Source organism: Cupressus sempervirens, chromosome 10, assembly GCF_028749045.1.
Source record: "Cupressus sempervirens isolate cs-2001-9-10 chromosome 10, ASM2874904v1, whole genome shotgun sequence".
NCBI classification, from domain to species: Eukaryota; Viridiplantae; Streptophyta; class Pinopsida; order Cupressales; family Cupressaceae; genus Cupressus; species Cupressus sempervirens.
In genome coordinates, this window is record NC_143127.1 from 357,177,107 (window position 1) to 357,198,207 (window position 21,101).

Sequence of the window (21,101 nt, forward strand, 5' to 3'; positions counted from 1 at the left end):
ATAGGATGGGGCAGAGTTGATAACACTTCAATGATAGAATGAAATCCTAAAAAGGATATTTAAGTGGAGTTGTTGGCCCTTTGGATATGACTAACCCCGAAGAGACTCTAAATGCAACAATGTAGAGAAGGGATAGGGGAACAATGCAATTGGACCCATTTTTGAATGCCTGTTAGCAATGGTCAAAAAGTTTTGAGGAGCAGGGTGTATTAATTATCCAAGGGAATCTTAAGCTACTACATGTTATGTAGGAGAATATAGATAAATTGGTAGCAATTTTGAATCAAGATTTTGGTCTTATGAATGAGGTGCATACTTGGGGACACAATCTACATGCATTACAAGCAATCAAAGACCAAAGGTATCAAATGTTAACAGATGTATATACAGCTAAGGAGATAGATAAGATAGATGATTGCATTGAGAAGATAGTGGATAGAAATAAAGTAATGGAATCATTACACATGAAGATCTAGAGGCTCAAGGACCAAGCCCAAGAGTGATTTTGGAAGCCAAGAGTCATTATAGTGATGCATATCTAGACATTTTTGAGGATAATGCACAAGAGAAATTAATACCTCTAGAGGTAGTAGTTGAGAGATTTTGGAAGACTTTTGATGACATTTCTAATGATGAGGATATTTGATAGGTATTTAGAGAAGAAGAAGCTTTGTTGGAACTTGGTACAAAACTCGAGGATTTTGCTGAAACCCATATAGAGGTGGATAACTATAGGCAAAAAGTGAAAGATAAATACAATGCCTTCAATTTACTGGATGCAGTGCAGGTCATTGAGATAATTTTGAAATTAAAGGGAAAATATCCAGACATAGCTTTGGTATAAAGGGGAACAAAACTCATAAGCTAGAATTTCATTTTTGACAATTGGTGAAATTTTGCATTTTTTGGCTTCCGAGGTGTGTTGTTGCACTAGGTACACTATTTTGCAACAAGTGTTTTGGAAGATTTTGAAGGAGTTAGAGGTGCACTAGTGTGCTAGGTCCACTTCTTCCAAGGTGTGCTTTTTCGAAGGTGTGCCGACAATTAACTACTAGTTCCAAAATTAGAGCTTTCCATGCATCAGAAACACATTCTAACAATAGTTTAACTCCGATGAATGCCTACTAAAGATGGAACTTCTATTTTCAGAACTTTTAGACACTTCTACATCAACTAAAGGCTCTCTTCTTCTTATTGTCTCACAATTTGTTTGTTTTATGGCATGTAAAGACTCATGCATCTGATTAATGATATAAAAATGGATGGAGTTCTATTAAGCACCAATTAGATAGATAGTTTGTAAATAATTAGATTTGTTTTATTAGTTTATAATTATATGATTGCATAAATATATCTCTCATTCTCAACACAAATTAAGGAGTTTATTTCTTATAAATACAGGATTGTAATATGTAATCAAGGTCACCTTTATTTTGTAGTAATATATGCTTTTGGTGATCGCATTTGGAGTGTTATGATTCTTGCCTAAGTGTGTAATGTTTTGTGAATGTATGTTCATGCAATGTGATTGAAGCAAAAGTTTATTGCATTATTTCTAGTTGTGTGATCTTTTAATTTTGGTGTTTGCTTCGATTTTACAAATTCGGTTGACATATCTAGTTTGAGAAGAGGTCACCCATTTTGTTCCTGCATAACTTTTTGTCTCGCATGAGTGCACTTTCCACGACCTTGCAATTTGATGAAAAGTGAAACATCTTATGGTTGCTAAATTCACATCGATGATTGCATCAATGGAATTAAGGAAGCACTACTTCTATTTCATTCGTTGCCCACTGATTTCTTCAAAGGCTTAACTCGCAGACGCGTTGTGTCCATAGCTTATGTCTATTAGGATTTTACTTTCATGTTACTTTCTTAAATCTCTTGTCACCCTACCTTCATTATTTGCTTTACTAATCCCTTATTAAATTAGGAACTCATATTAGTTGCATTGTTAGATTACATTCATCATAAAATAGAAAAATACAAAAACGTAGTTCTTTTTGTGTGTTTTATTCTTTTGAAGTAGCAAACAGATTTTACATCTTATCCAAAGTTATCAGAACTAGCAAAGGCCTCATCATGAACATTCACATTTATCTTCAACTAAGTGGATTCTAGTAGGTTGCAAGATCACCTAGAACCTTGGAGTTGATCCTCAAGATTGAATTTTCAAGAGAGGAGTTTGAAAGGATTCCTACCATTAAGTATTGTGCAAAATGACAGCTCAACACTAACAAGGCAGCTTACAAGATGACTCCAAGTCAGAATGCTAAGATTGTAAAAGAAATACAAGATTTGTTGGAAAAATGCCTAATAAGGAAGAGCTCAATCCCTTGTGTTGTACCAAATTTCCTTGCACCTAAGAAGGATGAAAAATGGAGAATCTATACTAACTCTAGAGCAATCAACAAGATCACCATCAGATATAGATTTCCTATGCCAAGGATTGAGGTTTTGTTAGATAATTTGGGAGCCTCTTGCTACTTCCCCAAGGTGGATTTGAAATTCAGAGTATCACCAAATTATAGTTAGGCTTGGTGATGAATGAAAGACATCCTTTAAGACAAATGAAGGTCTATATGAGTGGCTAGTAATGCCCTTTGGCTTGATAAATGCCTCAAGTACCTTCATGAGCCTAATGAATGAGGTGCTAGTAGAATTTACAAGTAAATTGAATCATTAAGTATTTGGATGACATTATGATTTTTAGCAGGCCCAAAGAGGAGCATATGAAGCACTTGGAGATGGTCTTGAGGAGGTGTAATGTCCTTTATTAGGACATTAGTTTATAAACCTAACTTTGCATATATTTTCTTCCCTTTTTCTGAGATAGTCCTTTATCAAATTTTTATTCTCTCTCTATATATATTCAATAGTAAGAGTCATGTCTTTTCATAATTTTTAAAAAAATATATTAATTATATAATTAAATTAATAATATTATATATTATATAAGTTTAATTATACATTACATATGTTATATCTATATTAATGATATTATTATTCTTAATAGTGATATAAATATTATTTATTTTATTAATTTAAATTATTATAGTATTAAAATAGTTGATATATATATATATATATAGTTATTTATTATCATATGTATTATGGGACTTATATATAATAGTATATATTAATTATCTATAATTGATTATAATTATAATTATATTATTAATATTTATTAAGGTCTTGTTAAAATGGGGACATGACAAGTCTGCCCCTCTTGATTTTGCTTGTCCTCAAGCAATAAATATGACCCTAAATGATAGCTCAAACTCCTTTCTTCCTTGCATATGTATTAAACACTTGTAAAGTTTTCATATTAGTAAACCAATGAAAGAACATATGAATGAAGACACAAAGTAGACACATTAATGCATGAAGACACAATGCAAACACAAGGTAGACACACAAATGTAGGAAGACACAAAGAAGACACAAAGCAAACATATTAATTCATTAAGACACATAGTATAGATGTTAACAAATCATTAGAATCCTTCTTACAATTTGAAATAAGAAAAGGCGAGGAAATGTTTTACCACTTTGATCATGAATTTCACACTCCTTTCCCTTGTCTCTAAATCAAAAGTTCTTGAAGATGCATATTTTTAACAACTTTTCTATAGTTAGTAATATAATAGGGTTTATAATTCCATAGTGGATGGTAGATTTATTGCTGCTTGAGTTTGGACATGCTCAACTTGGGGCTACCTTAGATTTTTATCCATATTGGGATTCTCTCGCCCCAACGCGACTGATTTACTCCCCCCTTGTCCACACTCCCTACCCACAAGGAACATGTTTAATTTTGATGTGGATGGTAGATTTACTAGTCCTCGAGGTTGGACATGCTCAGCTTGGGGCTCTCTCAGATCTTTATCCTTATTGGGATTTTCTCACTCCAACACAATCAATTTACTCCTCCCCCTATGTACACTCCCTATCTATTATGTAATAGGTCACAAATGGATTTCTATCCAGTTGACCAATAGTATCATCCTTAAATTTACAAAATAAATTTTAATGTGCTACCGAATTGTATTATATACTCATATATAAGATTAAAATATCTTATAATTTAAATAATTGGAAATCATGTCTAATCTATAATATTCATCTCATTATTAGACTATGATTAAACTATTGATTCTATACATTTATAGGTCACTAGTTACCTTAACATATTATAACTATATTATAAAACTTATTAATGAATAAGAAAATATACCTTCATTCACAATGCTATAATCAATATGGAATCTATTACAATTGTTAACTAGTAATAAGACATTCATTCTAAATTCTAAATACTAAATTATAAACCATACCTTAAGTGAACCTTCTTGATCAATCACATCTCATGCATGGGTCATGTTAGGTTAACTGAATTTTCATACCTTTTTCAACAATAAAATTGGAATTCTGATGTAGTCCATCATATATATGTAGTCCACCGTGGCTTGTTGTTATTGCTTACATGACCATCTACGAGTAGTGCTTTCATTCAGTTGCCATATTCTTTTTTGACCTTGTACTCTTTAATCATTGGTTCTTCTATGAGGATTCTACACTATTTGATAAATGTCATTGTTATTCCACAAAGTCTTTATGTAATATCTCTAGACTGTGAGTACTATTCTCGATACATGTAGTCTCCACTTGTCAATGCACTATCTGTGAACATAATATCTATACATTTCCAAACCCTGATTTTCTATTTTTGCAGCTCTTTCTTCAAGTGATATTTTGGTAAGTGTTTATTGTCAATAAGTATCGATATATATTAAATGTTCCCTCTATCACCAATCATAATGTAGGAATGATCTCTCTCAAATATACAGTTGTCACTGTCGATGACCTTATACTAGTAGGGTTTGTTGATTGCATGAACTAGTGTTTTAGGTGATTACACAATCCAATATCTATTTTTTTAAATGTAAAATGAAGTATCAAAACTTCTGATAGATATCCTCCTACTTTGTCTTTGCTCATGGATGCCTGAAAGCTCCAAATTAATGTTGCTTCTTGTAGGTGTACTAAAAGTATCCCAATTTTTAAAACTTTTAAGTTGCCACCCATGATAAATTTCCACTAATGTATTCCTTGATTCTAAGAAAGTCTCTATGAAGGATTGAATTGTTTCTAAGTCTAGATATGTAGATGTGGAAGCAAAATGGTGAAAATCTGACAAAGTTTTAAAGAAATGGATAATTCATTTTTTGCTATAACTTTTGAAGTCAAGGTTCATTTTTCCACCATAAAGAACCACTTCTTGAATTTTCCACAATGGAGTAGTTGAATCGGGATTTTCCACCAAAGTAAAAATACGTAGTGGAAAATTCATTTTCTACTACGCCTTTTGTAGTCATTTTCAAATTTTCCATTGGAGAAGCAAATATTTTATTTTCCACCAAAAGGAAAAATGCGTAGTGAAAAATTCATTTTCCGCTACACCTTTCACAGTCAAAGTTCAGTTTTCCACATGAGGAGAGAAAAGGCAAATCTGAATCCACAATGAAGGTATATGGGTTCTAGTATCAAGATCACTCTAGAAAAGTAATTTGTGAATCAATCTACATCAAAATTGTTCCCACTACATGGAAATGAAAAATTGAAGATTGGGTGCACTTTTCACACTCAAAAATGGAATTTCCACCAAGCATCAAATCCAAAATAGAGAGATGGAAAAGTGCTCTTAATTGATTAAACAAAGAATGATAATCTCATAATGATTTATCGATTGAAGATTTGGACATCAACATGACATTAAATATGAAGTGGAACATTCATTTTCTACTACACCTTTCGTAGTCAGTTTGGAGTTTTCCACAAAGGGAGAAGACAAAAATCAAATTTCTAAAAAGGATGAATTGGAGTGTGCCATAACCAGTGACCTGATAGTAAAGAAGTATTGCTTGTTAATTATTTTCAAAGTGTAGCTATTACTGGAATGTGGATTTTACCTACAATAGAGAAGTGGAAAACTAAGAACTTGGTATGCTTTTCAACCTTCATTTGGGATTTTCTTCCACAAGCATTCTAGAGAATCACTCCCAAAATTCAGAAAAGAATCAACATGGTAAGCATGGAAGAACATACTAGCAAATTGAAGATATTTGGTTTACAAAGCATGTGAAAGAAGAATGGCTGGAAACTTTATTTTATCAATTCTGATTTTGTAATAGTCATATAGACCAATGTTCAATAGCTCATATCTTTTGACTCGGTGATTATTTTTCTGATCACTTCAGTTAGAACGCAAATAATTAGGTTTGAAAAAACATATCCAAAGATGAGCTCAATCCAACAATGGAAGAAAAAGATATGCCTCTCTAAACATGACCCATTTTTACCTAGCAACAATATTTATTTTGTTCTCTACCCAACAAAGGAAAGATTTTGATATTGATTTAACATATTTAAATGTCAATTGTTAAATTATAATTTAAATATGTTAATATATATCATTATTAAATTTAAAAGTTAATAAGCATATCTATTTTCAAAAGGAAAAAGGTGAGAAGTCAAAGAGACAATAGTCGGTTACAGAATTGAAAAGTCATTAGAAGAAACCAAATGATTGCTGGAGAATGTATTTATTGTAAAACCTTTTCATCGCCAGGGGGTTCTTCTTTTCTGCAAGAGTAGGTATTGCTGGAGTAGAGGGGAGATAGTATTTTATGTCATGTATTTCATTTCATACATTTAGGGGTTTTATGTTTTGATTTTTGTAAAAGATTTGGCCAGAGTTGTAAGCAAATAAAAATCAGAGCATTGTATTTGTTGTGTTCAAAATGGAGAAGAGTTTTGCTTCGAATAAGAGAATTTGGGTTTTATTTTTTGAATATATTTAATCAGAGCATTGTTGTATTCAGTTTTGGAGATTATCTTGCATCTTGTGTCAAATAATGAATGTGTTGTAGATCAAAGTATTTGCATGTATTCCTATTGCAGAAATCTAAATATTAAATCTTCATTTCTTCATTGCATTCATATAGTCTGCATCCATATTGTATTATCAATATCAAGAAGTCATAGGAATTGTGGGTTCTTGGCATTGGATAGGTTTAGGAACTAAAACTTGCCTGAGTTAGTTTTGTTTAGGGCTAGCTTGGTTTTCCTTTTCCATTCTTGGTTTAAGAATGTACTTGATTAGTTTAGGAACAAAAAAATTCATTGAATGTCATTGATAAGGGAGCTATACCTTTCAGTTTAGTGGAAATCTATCAACCTCATGATAGATTATCCAACTGTTGGTATCAAATTATTTCTCATAGGTTCAGGCATTTAAGAGTTACATTGGAAAGAATAATCTATTTACCAATAGATTTTTGGCAACTCTATTGGGGAAGTGGAAAAGAAGATTAGTGTTGAAGATTGTTTCCTCAGTTTTATTATTATCTCTGCTATCTAGAGATTGGCGACTCTGTTATTGATTCTCATAATTTTTGGTTGAGGATTCTGATGTTTTCATTTTTAGAATTATTATTATCTCTACTTGTAGGAGATTGGTGACTCTGTTATTAAAGGACCATGCCTTTTAAAGTTGTGAAAGGAAGGAGGCCAAGCCCTTCCTTTATTGAAATTTATCATACCCATGATCTAGTTTTGCATAATCTTTTTGATGCTTTTAGAGAAAGCATTACCCATGGAAGAAAAATGAACCTAAGTATCAAAGAAGATCATGCACCAATTGTGTTATGGAAAGGTGTTTGTGCCAAGTATCACAAATTGAAAGAGCTAGAGGTGAAGACAAAGTTCTTACAACATTGTGAGGAAAGGGTGTTGCAAATAAGTAGTGAACTAAAGGTGGATGATGAAATGGTTTCAAAAGTCCCACCTAATTTTGTTTCCTATAATTTTTCAATCTCGAGTGAGCAAGAAGTTCAACCAAGAAACTAAATCAAAAGGAAACCTACATTTGAAGAAATAAATGCTGAGAATGATCCTAATTTATAATTCCTTTGGATTGCATTTAAACAAAGTATTACTGAAGCTAAAAGAAAAGGGTTAAATCCCTCAGAAGATCATCAATCCACTCTACTATTAAAGTGTGTGATCCAAGGATATTTTAATGTTGAAGACTGAAGAAAAGGGAAGTATGTTTTAGTAAGTTTACCTGAAGAAAAATCAGTAAAAGAAGAACCGATACCAGTCAATTGCTTGGTTCTTGGAGAACAAGAAATACCCCAGCGCCTACTGAAGGCACAAATTTCAATGAACAAAGACACTCTTGATGGTAGCAAGGAAATGTTAAGTGAAATAGAAAATGAGGATTTACCCATGCTTTCCTTTTCTCTTGTTGTTGAAAGTTTCAAATTTGAAGAGAATAATAAAGATTATTTTTTGCATAATATTTCTTGTGAAAGTCATCCCTTGGTTTGTACGCAAGCAGAATATGAAACTTTTAAGTTTGAAGAAGATGATATTAAAAATGATTTTCAATCTTCACAAGTTTATGATGATCTTGTATTAGAATCATTTTTTTTTGAAGAAAGTGCAAAGTTAAGCATTTTTGATGAACTATGTATCGACAGAAAGTTTGGATCATGTTTTGGTGATTATCAAATTAAGTCTAAAATTTTAGTTGAAGAAAAAGGTGTAAGAAAAGATTTTGTACAGAGATCTTTAATGCCTTACAATGTGTTGCAACATCATGAAGATGATGAAGAGTCGGATTAGATTTTACTTTGTCATGAAATGGAAGTTAATCAATCTTTGGTGCCGACTGAATGTAAGTCTTCTTCTACAATCGATTCAAGTATTGAAGTTTTAAATTTGGATAAATATTTCTTAGACTTAATAGCTACAAAGGATGATAAAATTGCTTCATTTTGGATTGACCCTATGTGTGAAGGAGACTCATGCTATTTCGGCCTTGATGTAGATTCTAAAATTTCTATATTAAATGATCAAGTTGAAAGTTATGAGTGTGAATATGTTGCAACATCTTTTCCAAAAGCTTGTGATTATTTTTCTCTTCAACAAAGAATGGTTGGATACATGAGAAGTAATGTGCAGATGAATTCCAAAAAAATAGAGGTCTATGATGAGGCATGGTTGTTCGGGAAATGTTTTTGGCTCACTAATTTCCAACACTATATTATTGTGGCATTCAAACATGAAGAGTTTTCTTAGAGGTCTTGGTTTTGGTTCAGCCTTGCAAAACATAACCCACTTTATCAGAGAGGCTCATACTTCTCTTTGCCAATTAATGGTAATGCTCCTATCAAGATTTTAGGTATTGATCAAATCTATATCTCTATTTTAAATTAAATATTTTTAGATATGATGAAAGAAAAGGGTGACAAAGTTATCTTAGTCAAGATTTATCCTCACCCTAAAGAAGCAAATTTGTATGTTGAGAGCACCATGGATGCTAGAATTTTTTTTGAGTATGGTAGTCTAAAGTGTTTGGATAATAAAGATGATATGATATTTTCCTTGGAGATTTCTAAGTTATGGTTTGAGATTGAGAATGATTCTAAATCTTACATTCAAAAGGATAAAGAAGAATAATTTTTTTATGACAAAGAATGGTTACTTGGAAAATATTTTTGGGTCACATATTTTCAGCATGCTTCCAGATTCACTTTCAACAATGATGAAGTTATGAAAAGGCAATGGTTTTGTTGTAGTTTGTTGGAACACAAGTTTCTTTTTGGAAAGGATAATACTTCTCCTTTCTAGTTAATGGTTATGTTTGAGTTTCTCCTTGCTTGCTTTCATTTTGGTGAGGCCTCCTCACTTGTGTTTGTAAATAAGCTTTTGTTTCCACGTGTTTTGGTGTGCTTAGCTTAGTGTTTCTTGCTTTCTCAATTTTTGTTTTGCCTTGCTCCCCTCAACCCTCTTGACAAGCAATTCTTTGATAGTCCTATTTGTGCTTAGACTTTGTAGCCCAATGGATAGGCACTCATCTTTTGCTAGAGATTTTAGAATCTTTATGCACTTTGCAGCACATAATCCCCATTTAGAGCCAATTGTAGGCACACTAAAAGTACCCCAATTTTAAAAACTTTTAAGTCAGCACCCATGATAAATTTCCACTAATATATATCTTGATTCTAAGAAATTTTCTATGAAGGATTGAATTTTTTCTAAGTCCAGATATGTAGACGTGGAAGCAAAATGGTGAAAATTTGACAAAGTTTTAAATAAATGAATAATTCATTTTTTGCTACAATTTTTGAAGTCAAAGTTCCTTTTTCTGCCATGAAGAAGCATTTCTTGAATTTTCCACAATGGAGTAGTCAAATTGGGATTTTCCACCAAAGCAAAAATACGTAGTGGAAAAATCATTTTCTGCTGTGCCTTTCGTAGTCATTTTTATATTTTCCATTGTAGAAGAAAATGTTTCATTTTCCACCAAAAGGAAAAATGCGTAGCGAAAAATTCATTTTTCGCTACACCTTTCATAGTCAAAGTTCAGTTTTCCACATGAGGAGAGAAAAGACAAATCTCAATCCATAATGAAGGTATATGGGATCTAGTATCAATATCACTCTAGAAAAGTAATTTGTGAATCAATCTACATCAAAATTGTGCCCTCTACATGGAAATGAAAAATTGAAGATTGGGTGTGGTCTTCGCACTCAAAAATAGAATTTCCACCAAGCATCAAATCCACAATAGAGAGATGGAAAAGAGCTCTTAATTGATTAAACAAAGAATGATAATCTCATAATGATTTATCGCTTGAAGATTTGGACACCAACATGACATTAAATATGAAGTGGAAAATTCATTTTCTGCTACGCCTTTCGCAATCAGTTTGGAGTTTTCCACAAAGGGAGAATACAAAAGTCAAATTTCCACAAAGGATGAATTGGAGTGTTCTGTAACTAGTGACTTGATAGGAAAGAAAAAGTATTGCTTATTAATTATTTTCAAAGTGTAGCCGTTACTAGAACACATGAATTTCACCTACAACTGAGAAGTAGAAAATTGAGAACTTGGTACGCTTTTCAACCTTCATTTGGGATTTTTTGCCACATGAACTCCAAAGAACCACTCCCAAAATTTAGAAAAGAATCAACATGGTAAGCATGGAAGAACATACTAGAAAATTTGAAGTTATCTGGTTTACAAAGCATGTGAAAGAAGAATGGCTGGAAACTTTATTTTATCAATTCTAATTTTGTAACAGTCATATAGACCAACATTCAGTAGCTCATATCTTTTGACTTGGTGATTATTTTTCCAATCACTTTAGTCAAAATTCAGATAATTAGGTTTGGAAAAACATATCCAAAAATGAGCTCAATCCAATAGTGGAAGAAAAAGATATGCCTCCCGAAACATGGCCCATTTTTACTTGGCAACATTATTTATTTTGCTATCTGCCCAACAAAGGAAAGATTTTGATATTGATTTAACATATTTAAATGTCAATTGTTAAAATATAATATAAATATGTTAATATATATTATTATTAACTTTAAAAGTTAATAAGAATATTAATTTTCAAAATGAAAAAGGTGAGAAGTCAAAGAGACAAGAGTAGATTACAAAACTGAAAAGTCACTGGAAGAAACCAAATGATTGCTGGAGAATGTATTTATTGTAAAACCTTTTCATCGCCAAGGGGTTCTTCTTTGCTACAAGAGTAAGTATTTTTGGAGTAGAGGGGAGATAGTAGTTTATGTCATGTGTTTAATTTCATGCATTTAGGGTTTTTATGTTTTGATTTCTGTAAAAGATTTGGCCAGAGTTGTAGGCAAATAAAAATCAGAGCATTGTATTTGTTGTGTTTAAAACAAAGAAGAGTTCTACTTCGAATCAGAGAATTTGGGTTTTTTTTCTGAATATATTTAATCAGAGCATTGTTGTATTTGGTTTTGGATATTATCTTTCATCTTGTGTCAAATAATGAATGTGTTGTAGATCAAAGTATTTACATGTATTCGTATTGCAAAAATTTGAATATTAAATCATCATTTCTTCATTGCATTCACATAGTTTACATCCATATTGCATTATCAATATCAAGAAGTCATAGGAATTGCGAGTTATTGGCATTGGCTAGGTTTAGGAACTAAAACTTTCCTGAGTTAGTTCTATCTAGGGCTGGCTTGGTTTTCCTCTTCCATTCTCGTGTTAAGATTGTACCCAATTAGTTTAGGAACAAACAAATTCATTGAATATCATCGATAAGGGAGTTGTACCTTTCAATTCAGAGGAAATCTATCAACCTCATGATATATTATCCAACTATTGGTATGAAATTGTTTCTCACAGGTTCGGGTGTTTAAGAGTTACATTGGAAAGAACAATCTATTTACCAACACTTCCCTATACAACACTTGCCTAGTTCAATGATCAAGTGAATTGATTTAGTGAATTTAGTTGATTACTTCTTCCTCAACACATTATATTTATAAATGTAGTCTCTTCACATATGTACTAATGGAAACATTTTTGTATATGTATTTTGACTTCTATAGTGAGCTGATTGGATTAATATTTTAATACTAATTGGAATCAATTCTGATTGTGTATCTTATTCCTCCTCCCATGATATGTAGAGTATTCCTATTAGATTATTGTTGACTCTATTGCACTACATGCTTTGGGATTGGCAAGGTTTTATGTCTTCATTATTTTCTATGTTGTTGATGTTTAATTTCTAATTTCTGATATCAACTATAAGTACTAATTAAAACCATTGTGATCTTGAAGGGGATGTTATCACTAACTTTATTTGTCTAAAAATATATTTTATATTAGGTGCCCATCCACCACTTGTCACTTATTATCTTTTGCTATATTTACTAAATCCTTCCTTTCATATATATTGTGTAAGTTTTTAGTGAGTGAATGACTATCCTTGTAACTAAGATTTTCGACCATGTTTGGATGTAATGCTTTTCCATTTGTTCAATCTTTAAATAAATGGATCATGGGTTTTTTGGTTACTTGATAACTCTATAGCTCTCTGTTGGTGAATTAATAAGTTTGTATAGGCTAAAATTCACCGGTTGACAAGATCATTTTCTGATACCATTGTAATGTCCTTTATTTGAACATTAGTTTATAAACCAAACTTTGCATATATTTTCTTCCCTTTTTTTGAGATAGTCCTTTATCAAGTTTTTATTTTCTCTCTATGTATATATTCAATAGTAAGAGTCATGTCTTTTCATAATATAAAAAATTATATTAATTATATAATTAAATTAACAATAATATATATTATATCAATATATAGATTATATTATATAAGTTTAATTATACATTACATATATTATATCTATATTAATGATATTATCATTCTTAATAGTGATATAAATATTATTTATTTTATTAATTTAATACATTATAGTATTAAAATAGTTGATATATATATATATATATATATATAGTTACTTATTATTTATATTTATTATCATATGTATTATGGGACTTATATAGAATAGTATATATTAATTATCTACAATTGATTATAATTATAATTATATTATTAATATTTATTAAGGTATTGTTAAAATGGGGACATGATAGGAGGCTACATCAAGAGAAGTTGACGATTAACCAAGAAAAATGTGATTTCTAAAAACTGAATTAGTATATCTTGGGTTTTTTGTTTGTAATGGGTGTATTACAATGGATCCTAATAAGGTCAAGTCCAAATTGGAGTGGCCAACACCTAAATGCATAGGAGATGTTAGGAGTTTCCATGGGTCAACATCTTACTATAGAAAGTTTGTGAGAGGATCCAGTCATGTATGTGCACCTATTCTGAACACTATCAAAGGAGGTATGAAATTTCAGTTCAAATGGATAGAGGTAGCAAATAAGGGGTTTGAGCTTTTGAAAAATAAGATTGCAACCCTACCTACCCTAAGGTTTCCAGACTTCAATCAGCTCTTTGTTGTAGAATGTGATGCCAGTAAGCTAGCCATTAGGGTAGTGCTAAGTCAAGAAGGACACCCTGTGACATTCTTCTCTAAAAAATTGGATGAGGAAAAACAACGATACTCTACTTATGACCTTGAATTATATGTAATGGTCCAAGCCTTAAAAAAGTGGAAGCACTACCCCCTACCAAAGGAATTTGTGGTGTATACAAATAACCATGCCCTTAGTTTCTTTAATGTGCAAGAGAAGTTAAATCAAAGACACCTCAAGTGGGTGGAGTATTTGTAGGCATTCACCTTTGTTATCAAGCACAAGAAAGGTGTGAGAAAAAAGGTTGCAGATGCTCTCACTAGAAGAGTACTAGCCATACAAGAGATACAATTATAGAGTGTGGGAATGGAAGATCTAATAGACCTCTACAAGGAGGATAAAGACTTCAAAGAAGCCTATTAGGTATGTGAGAAATTCAAACAAGGTTTTAAAAGTTGATTTTACTAATTACATGTGTTAGAAATATATGATAGGCTAAGCTATTGAGAGGGGAGGGGTGAATCAGTAACCAATAAAACTTAATCCTTATCTACCAATTAATCCTTCATGTGTATTTAGATCTAATTGCATGCATGAAAAATTGAAAGCATTAAAACATTCATAACACTTTTGACACACAATATGGTGACCTAGAAACCTTCCAAATAGAAAGTAAAACTAGGGTGGGGATGATAACCACAACCTTTATGACTACAGTATAAAGTTGGTCTGTTAAGGCTTACAATGATCACTCCTGATGATCTTCTCTATTAGGAGCAATAAGGACTGCTAGGTCCACCTTGCAAAAGAATTTATAAACATATATTGAAGTATGCACTCGATAAAGAGATTTATAAAAGACTACTAAGTCTACCTTGTGAAAGAATTTAACTGTTCAACTAGTTAGGATGAACCAGTGGCTGATCTTTGATCTGCAACTTCATTTGTTAAATGAGATTCCTTTGAGTGTAATGATCACCTTGCTATGATAGATAAATCTTTATTGCTCCTTATACTACTTGTAGCCTTTAGATTTGCACTTATGCACTTTAATACTCTGATGATATTCAACATATTGTCCATATATATTGGATGCGATACAATACATTACATATATACCAATCCAATTTATAAATCAACAAAGTTAGCTACAATACAAGTTTCACCAAAATACACAAAGTTGGCTCAACTGTAGGAACTTGGGCTCTGAAGACTAACTCAGTGAGGTTCTGATACTCGACATCCATTGTCAATGCTTGACATTGTCATGCATTTAGTAGACATAGAAGCTCGGTCCGTATTGATCACTTTTGAGTAGTCTAAACTCGGTCTGCATTGGTGACTCGGTGAATACTATGAAACTCAACGTATAACTAAATCACTTGATTCACACTGCATATCTTAGTTAATGCTATTACCATGAACTCAATATAAAATGAATTACTTTGTTGACACTATATGGCTCGATCAGCACTGGATTCACATTGCTGAATTTGTGAACTCAATAACCATTGTAGAACTTGGTTTGCATTGAGTGACTTGGTAAACACTAAGAAGCTTGCTTTACACTGATAATCACCAACTTGATAGATACCGCTTGATGCAAACTGAATATTTTTCCCGATACTCGATAGCAACTATAGAACTTAGTAGAGTTTGAATTACTTGGTTAATACTATTAACTATACAATAAGCTTGGTAACTATTGGTTGTTTGAATAGTGTATGTCACTAATAAAAAAACTTGACTATAATGTCAACAACATGTTGTAGGAAGGTTTTTTATTCAAAGGAAACCTAGTGTACATTTCACAATGTTTCATGAGGGAGAACATAATCAATAAAAATAATCAAGATAATTTAGGGGGACATTTTGGAGTAGACAAGACACTAGGTACTATCATTTTCCTAGATTGTAGACTAATGTAAGGTGTTAGTGTGTGGTGATTGATCAAGGAAGTATTGTACATACTCCATAATTCTTCGATGGGGTTTGGGTCTAGGCTAGGCACTGAGCTTGGTTTTTTTTGGGGCTATTTTATTAACATTTCATGGTTGACATGTTGTAACTAATTTTAACCCTAAAGAAACAAAATACTTCTATAAAAGGGCTTAGGGTTAGGGATTAATTCATAATGTGTGATGCAAAAATTTCTTCTTGCAATGATATTGAGTTAAAAGGAATTATAGATTGTAATTAGGTTATAATCACTGGATCATAATAATATTGGACTCGCAGTTTGGTGGACGTAGCCCAAGGATTGGGTGAACCATGTTGAATCTTGGTGTCTTGGGTTCTTCTCTGTGTGATATGTTATTTTTTGATATTGTTTATATTTGCATGTAATTTTTATTTTTGTCTACAGTTTAATCCTATCAAGTGGTATTAGAGTGAGGTTTTTTTTCAGTTATGCTCTACAGGAAAGTCTCATAGTTCAGTGGGAGTCTCACGATTGATTGGGAGTGATAGAAGATGAGGGTAAGCTGAAGGTTGACAAGTTTAATGGGCAAAACTTTTAGTTATGGAAGATGCATATGGAGGACTATCTTTGTTAGAAGGATTTATGGAAGTTGTTGGAAGGAAAAACTAAGAACCAAGGAACTATGACAAATGAGGACTGGGAGATTTTAGATAGAAAGGCACTTGGAAGAATTTGATTATTCCTAGCACAATCAGTGACATTTAACATTAAAAAAGTAAAGACGATGATGGAGTTGATGGAAACCCTAGAAAAATTGTATGAAAAGCCCTCTACTTCAAATAAGGTATTTCTCATGAAGCATTTATTTAATATGAAAATGATAGAAGGTGGATCTGTTGCAGATCATTTAAATGAGTTTAATATAGTTACTAGTCAGTTGTCTTCTATGGGTATTAATTTTGATGAAGAAATTAGAGCTTTCTTGATTTTGTGTTCTTTGCCTAAAAGCTAGAATGGCTTGGTAATGGTTGTGAGTAATTCCATTTTTGGATCTAATACTCTAAAATATGATGATGTGATCAAAGTTATTTTGAGTGAGGAAACTCATAGGAAAACCTTAAGTGGATCTACATCAATAAGTTCTTTGAATGCACAAAGTAGAGGTAAAATGATTGAGAGAGGATATAATTTTGGAAATCATGAGAAATCAAGAGGAAAGTCGAAGGGGAAGAGGTCTCAATCCAAAGGACTGAGAGATTACTGGTACTATGGAAACCAGGGCATAAGAAGAAAGATTGCTAGACTTGAAAGAACAATGAAGGAGATAAAACATAAGGGAACAAGGAGACAAATTTGGTAAGTAACAAATTTGAAGAGGATGCTTTGCTTCTATATTTAGAAAGTATTGATGATTCATGGGTTTTAGATTATGGTGCTTCATTTTATGCTACACCTCATAGAGGTTATTTCATTGATTATGTCCAAGGGGTTTTGGGCTTGTTTATTTGGGGGATAATGAACCCTATTAGATTGTTGGAAAAAGAAAAGTTAAGATTAAGTTACAAAATGGGAATCATTGGCTACTACATGAGGTAAGATATGTTTCAAGGATGAGTAGGAATTTAATTTTAGTAGGGCAACTCGATGATGAGGGTTGTGTAGTTACTTTTAATGATAAAAATTGGAAGATTTTAAAAGGTTCCCTTGTTGTAGAAAAAGGTGCAAAAGTACGCACCTTATATTTTTGTACAAGTCATATTGTTCCTTTTACTTTGATTGTTTCAGAGAAAAATAAATGTTTAGAAAAAGTTGCTATAGTTGAGCATGAAGAACAAATAGCTATTGCAGATTCCGATACAATATTGTGGTACAATTGACTTGGGCACATGAGTGAGAAAGGTATGAAAGTACTACATTCAAAGAAAGTTATACTAGGTTTGAAATGTGTTAATATGGATTTCTATGAAAGTTGTGTGTATGGAAAACAGAAGAGAGTTAGTTTTGTAAAGAGTGGGAAGGAAAAGAAAAGTGAGAGATTAGAACTTGTGCATATAGATGCATGGGGACCAGCTCAAGTATATTCCCTTGGTGGCTCTCATTATTATGTTACATTCATTGATGATGCAACTATAAAAGTATGCGTTTACTTCTTAGAGAAAAATGTGATGTATTTCAAACTTTTATGATATGGAAATGCTTGGTTGAAACTGAGACTGGTAAGAAATTAATTTGTCTTAGATGTGACAATGGTGGTGAGTATTGAAGTCATGAATTTGAAGATTATTTCTCCACTAATGGTATTTGTAGATAGAAAACTATCCCAAGGACTCCATAGGAAAATAGAGTGGCTGAACGCATAAACAAGACTATAATGGAGTGTGCAAGGAGTATGAGGTTGCATGCATGGTTTCCATTAAACATGTGGGTAGAGGCTAATAATATTGATGTATATTTGATTAATAGAGGTCCTTCTACTCCTTTGGGTTGTGGGTTCTAGAGGAACCATGAACTAGTAAGAAGGTGAGTTATTATTTTCTCAAAACCTTCAGTTGTGAAGCATTTGCTCATATAGATTCTAAAAATAGAACCAAACTAGAAGCTAAGTCAAAGAAATGTGTATTTATTGGATATGGCATTGATGAATTTTGTTATAGGCTTTGGGATTCTAAAAATCATAAAATTGTAAGAAGCAAGGATGTCATATTCAATGAGAAAGTGTTGTAAAAATATTTGTTGCAGCAACATCGGAAGAAAGAAAATGATTATGTAGTGCTGGATGATACTTCAAAAGATGGTGTTCTAACAATTCCTCATGATGTGCAACATCTGCAACAACAAATACCACATAAACTAGTGAATTTTAGACAGTTAACAAGGTTTTAAGGATTGTTTCATAATGTGTGATGCAAAAATTGCTTCTTGCGGCAATATTGAGCTGTAAGGGATTACGGATTGCAATTAGGTTGTAATCACTGGATCATAATAATATTAGACTTGTTGTTTGGTGGACGTAGCCTAGGGATTGGGTGAACCATGTTAAATCTTGGTGTCTTGTGGTCTTCTCTGCATGATGTGTTATTTTCTAATATTGTCTATATTTGTATGTAATTGTTATTTCTGTCTAAGGTTTAATCCTATTAGAAGGTTTGTGGAGAAATTTTAGTTGTGTCAGAGGGCCAAAGGACATAGTAGCAATGTAGGGTTATACCAACCAATCACTATACCATAAAGGCCATGGGGGTGCTTAAGTATGGATTTTGTTTTGAGACTACCTAAAACACCTAGAGGACATGACAATGTATTTGTGCTTGTGGATCATTTTAGAAAGATGAAACACTTCATCCCTTGCAAGAAAAAAAATGATGCTTCACATATAGTAGGCCTATTCTTCAAAGATATAGTGAGAATCCATGGGTTGCCACTCAACATAGTGAGTGATAGAGATAGTAAATTTATAGGGAACTTTTGGAGGACCCTTTGGAATAAGCTAGGCACCAATTTTCCTTTTTCTTTAGCTTACCATCCTCAATCTGATGGACAAACTGAGGTAGTGAACAAGTCTTTGGGCAACCTATTAAGGTGTTTGACCAAGCAACATGGTCAATCATGGGATCTAGACTTTACTTATAATGACTCTATTAATAGGGGTACTGGTAAGAGCCCATTTGAAATTGTATATGGGACACACCCTAGGGGAATTTTGGAGTTGAGGGATCTCAATTTACATGAAAAGAGGAGTGCACAAGGGGAGTCATTTGTAGAGAAAATGAAAGAGCTTCATGAACAAGTTAGAAAGACATTGCAACATCAAGGGGAAAAGTACAAGGCAAGGGTAGATAAGACAAGGAGACACTTGTAGTTCAAGGTGGGGGATTTAGTGCTTACCTACCCAAGAAAGGAAAGACTACCAAAGGGACAAAAAAAAAATTTCTAATGAAGAAGATAGGACCTCTAAATTTTTTTCACAAGTTTGGAAAAAATGCCTATGAAGTTGAACTTCCTCTTAACTGCGGAATTTCACCCATTTTTAATGTATGTGATCTATTTCCCTGCAAAGGTACTCATACTAGTATTCATCAACACACTCTTGAAGACTTAGAAAGGGCAGATTGGGTTCAAGTCTTACCAACTCCCCAATCTTTGCAACTAGACAACATTGTGGACTCCAAGGTGCTCAAGAAGACTAGGAAGGGAACCTACAAGATCTATTTGGTGAAATGGAAGGGAGTATCAATTGTTGAAGCCACTTGCATGACTAAAGCATGGGGTCACCATTGAAGACCTTCTAACTCAAGGTACTTGATTTTTTTGTTCTAGGGGAGTATAGTGCAGGGTATCTCCCCAATTTTTGGTTTTTGGAGTTGTTAGGGTTATTTAAGAGTTTATTTGTGCTTAATAAATTCCAAGAATCCTTGGAATGCAACTACTCCCAATGTAAGAGCTAAATTGCTCATTAGGTCCTAAGTTGGTCAAAATTTGCTCAACGAGCCAAAAGTTGTTCAATAGGTAAAAAATTGTTAGTGGTGGGAAAATAAGGTATTTAACTACCTAATAGGTCCTAGGTGGACCCATTTGACCAAAAGATGTAAAGAGAAAAAATTGCTCAAAAGTTGCAAAGTTGCTCAAAAGGTTGCTTGAGCAACTTTTGTGCAATTTTCGCAAAAAAATGCAAGTGGTGGTTTGGGAAGTTGTAACCACCCATGCTTGGGTATTTGAGAATGGGGATCATATTTGGGAAGGTTGGAATGTTTCCAATCAGATTATGCACGTGTGGGTTTGTTGTACAAACATTTTTACTATGTTTTTCATTGTTTTACAATGTTTTAATGCCCTAGTACAATCGTGTACAGATTGGGATAGATGATCTGACATTAGGATGTTGTGGTGATTTATTTTACCTTTTTTTTGAATATTCACATTCCATCTCAAGTTGCAGGGTTGTTGAGTAGTGAAGGTTTCTTGGTGATTGGTCTATGTTTCTCTTTCACAAGGTTACTTCCACAATAATGGCCCTAACCTAATCATCCATGGTGGAAAATGTGTAAAACCTTGTGGGATGATAAGTTAGAATCTTTACATAGTTTTTTTTATTGTTTTTCATTTTTGTGACTAGTTACCAAACATTGGGATGATGCCTCAGGCTAGCTGTTGGGAGTAGGTGAGCCAAGACAGTGAAATGATGTTGTTGTAGAGCATACCCATGATCAGTTCAAGCCAAACCAATAACATGCATAGAATCCCTAGAATTTCATCTTAAATGATCAAGTGGTTGGAAGGTTTTATT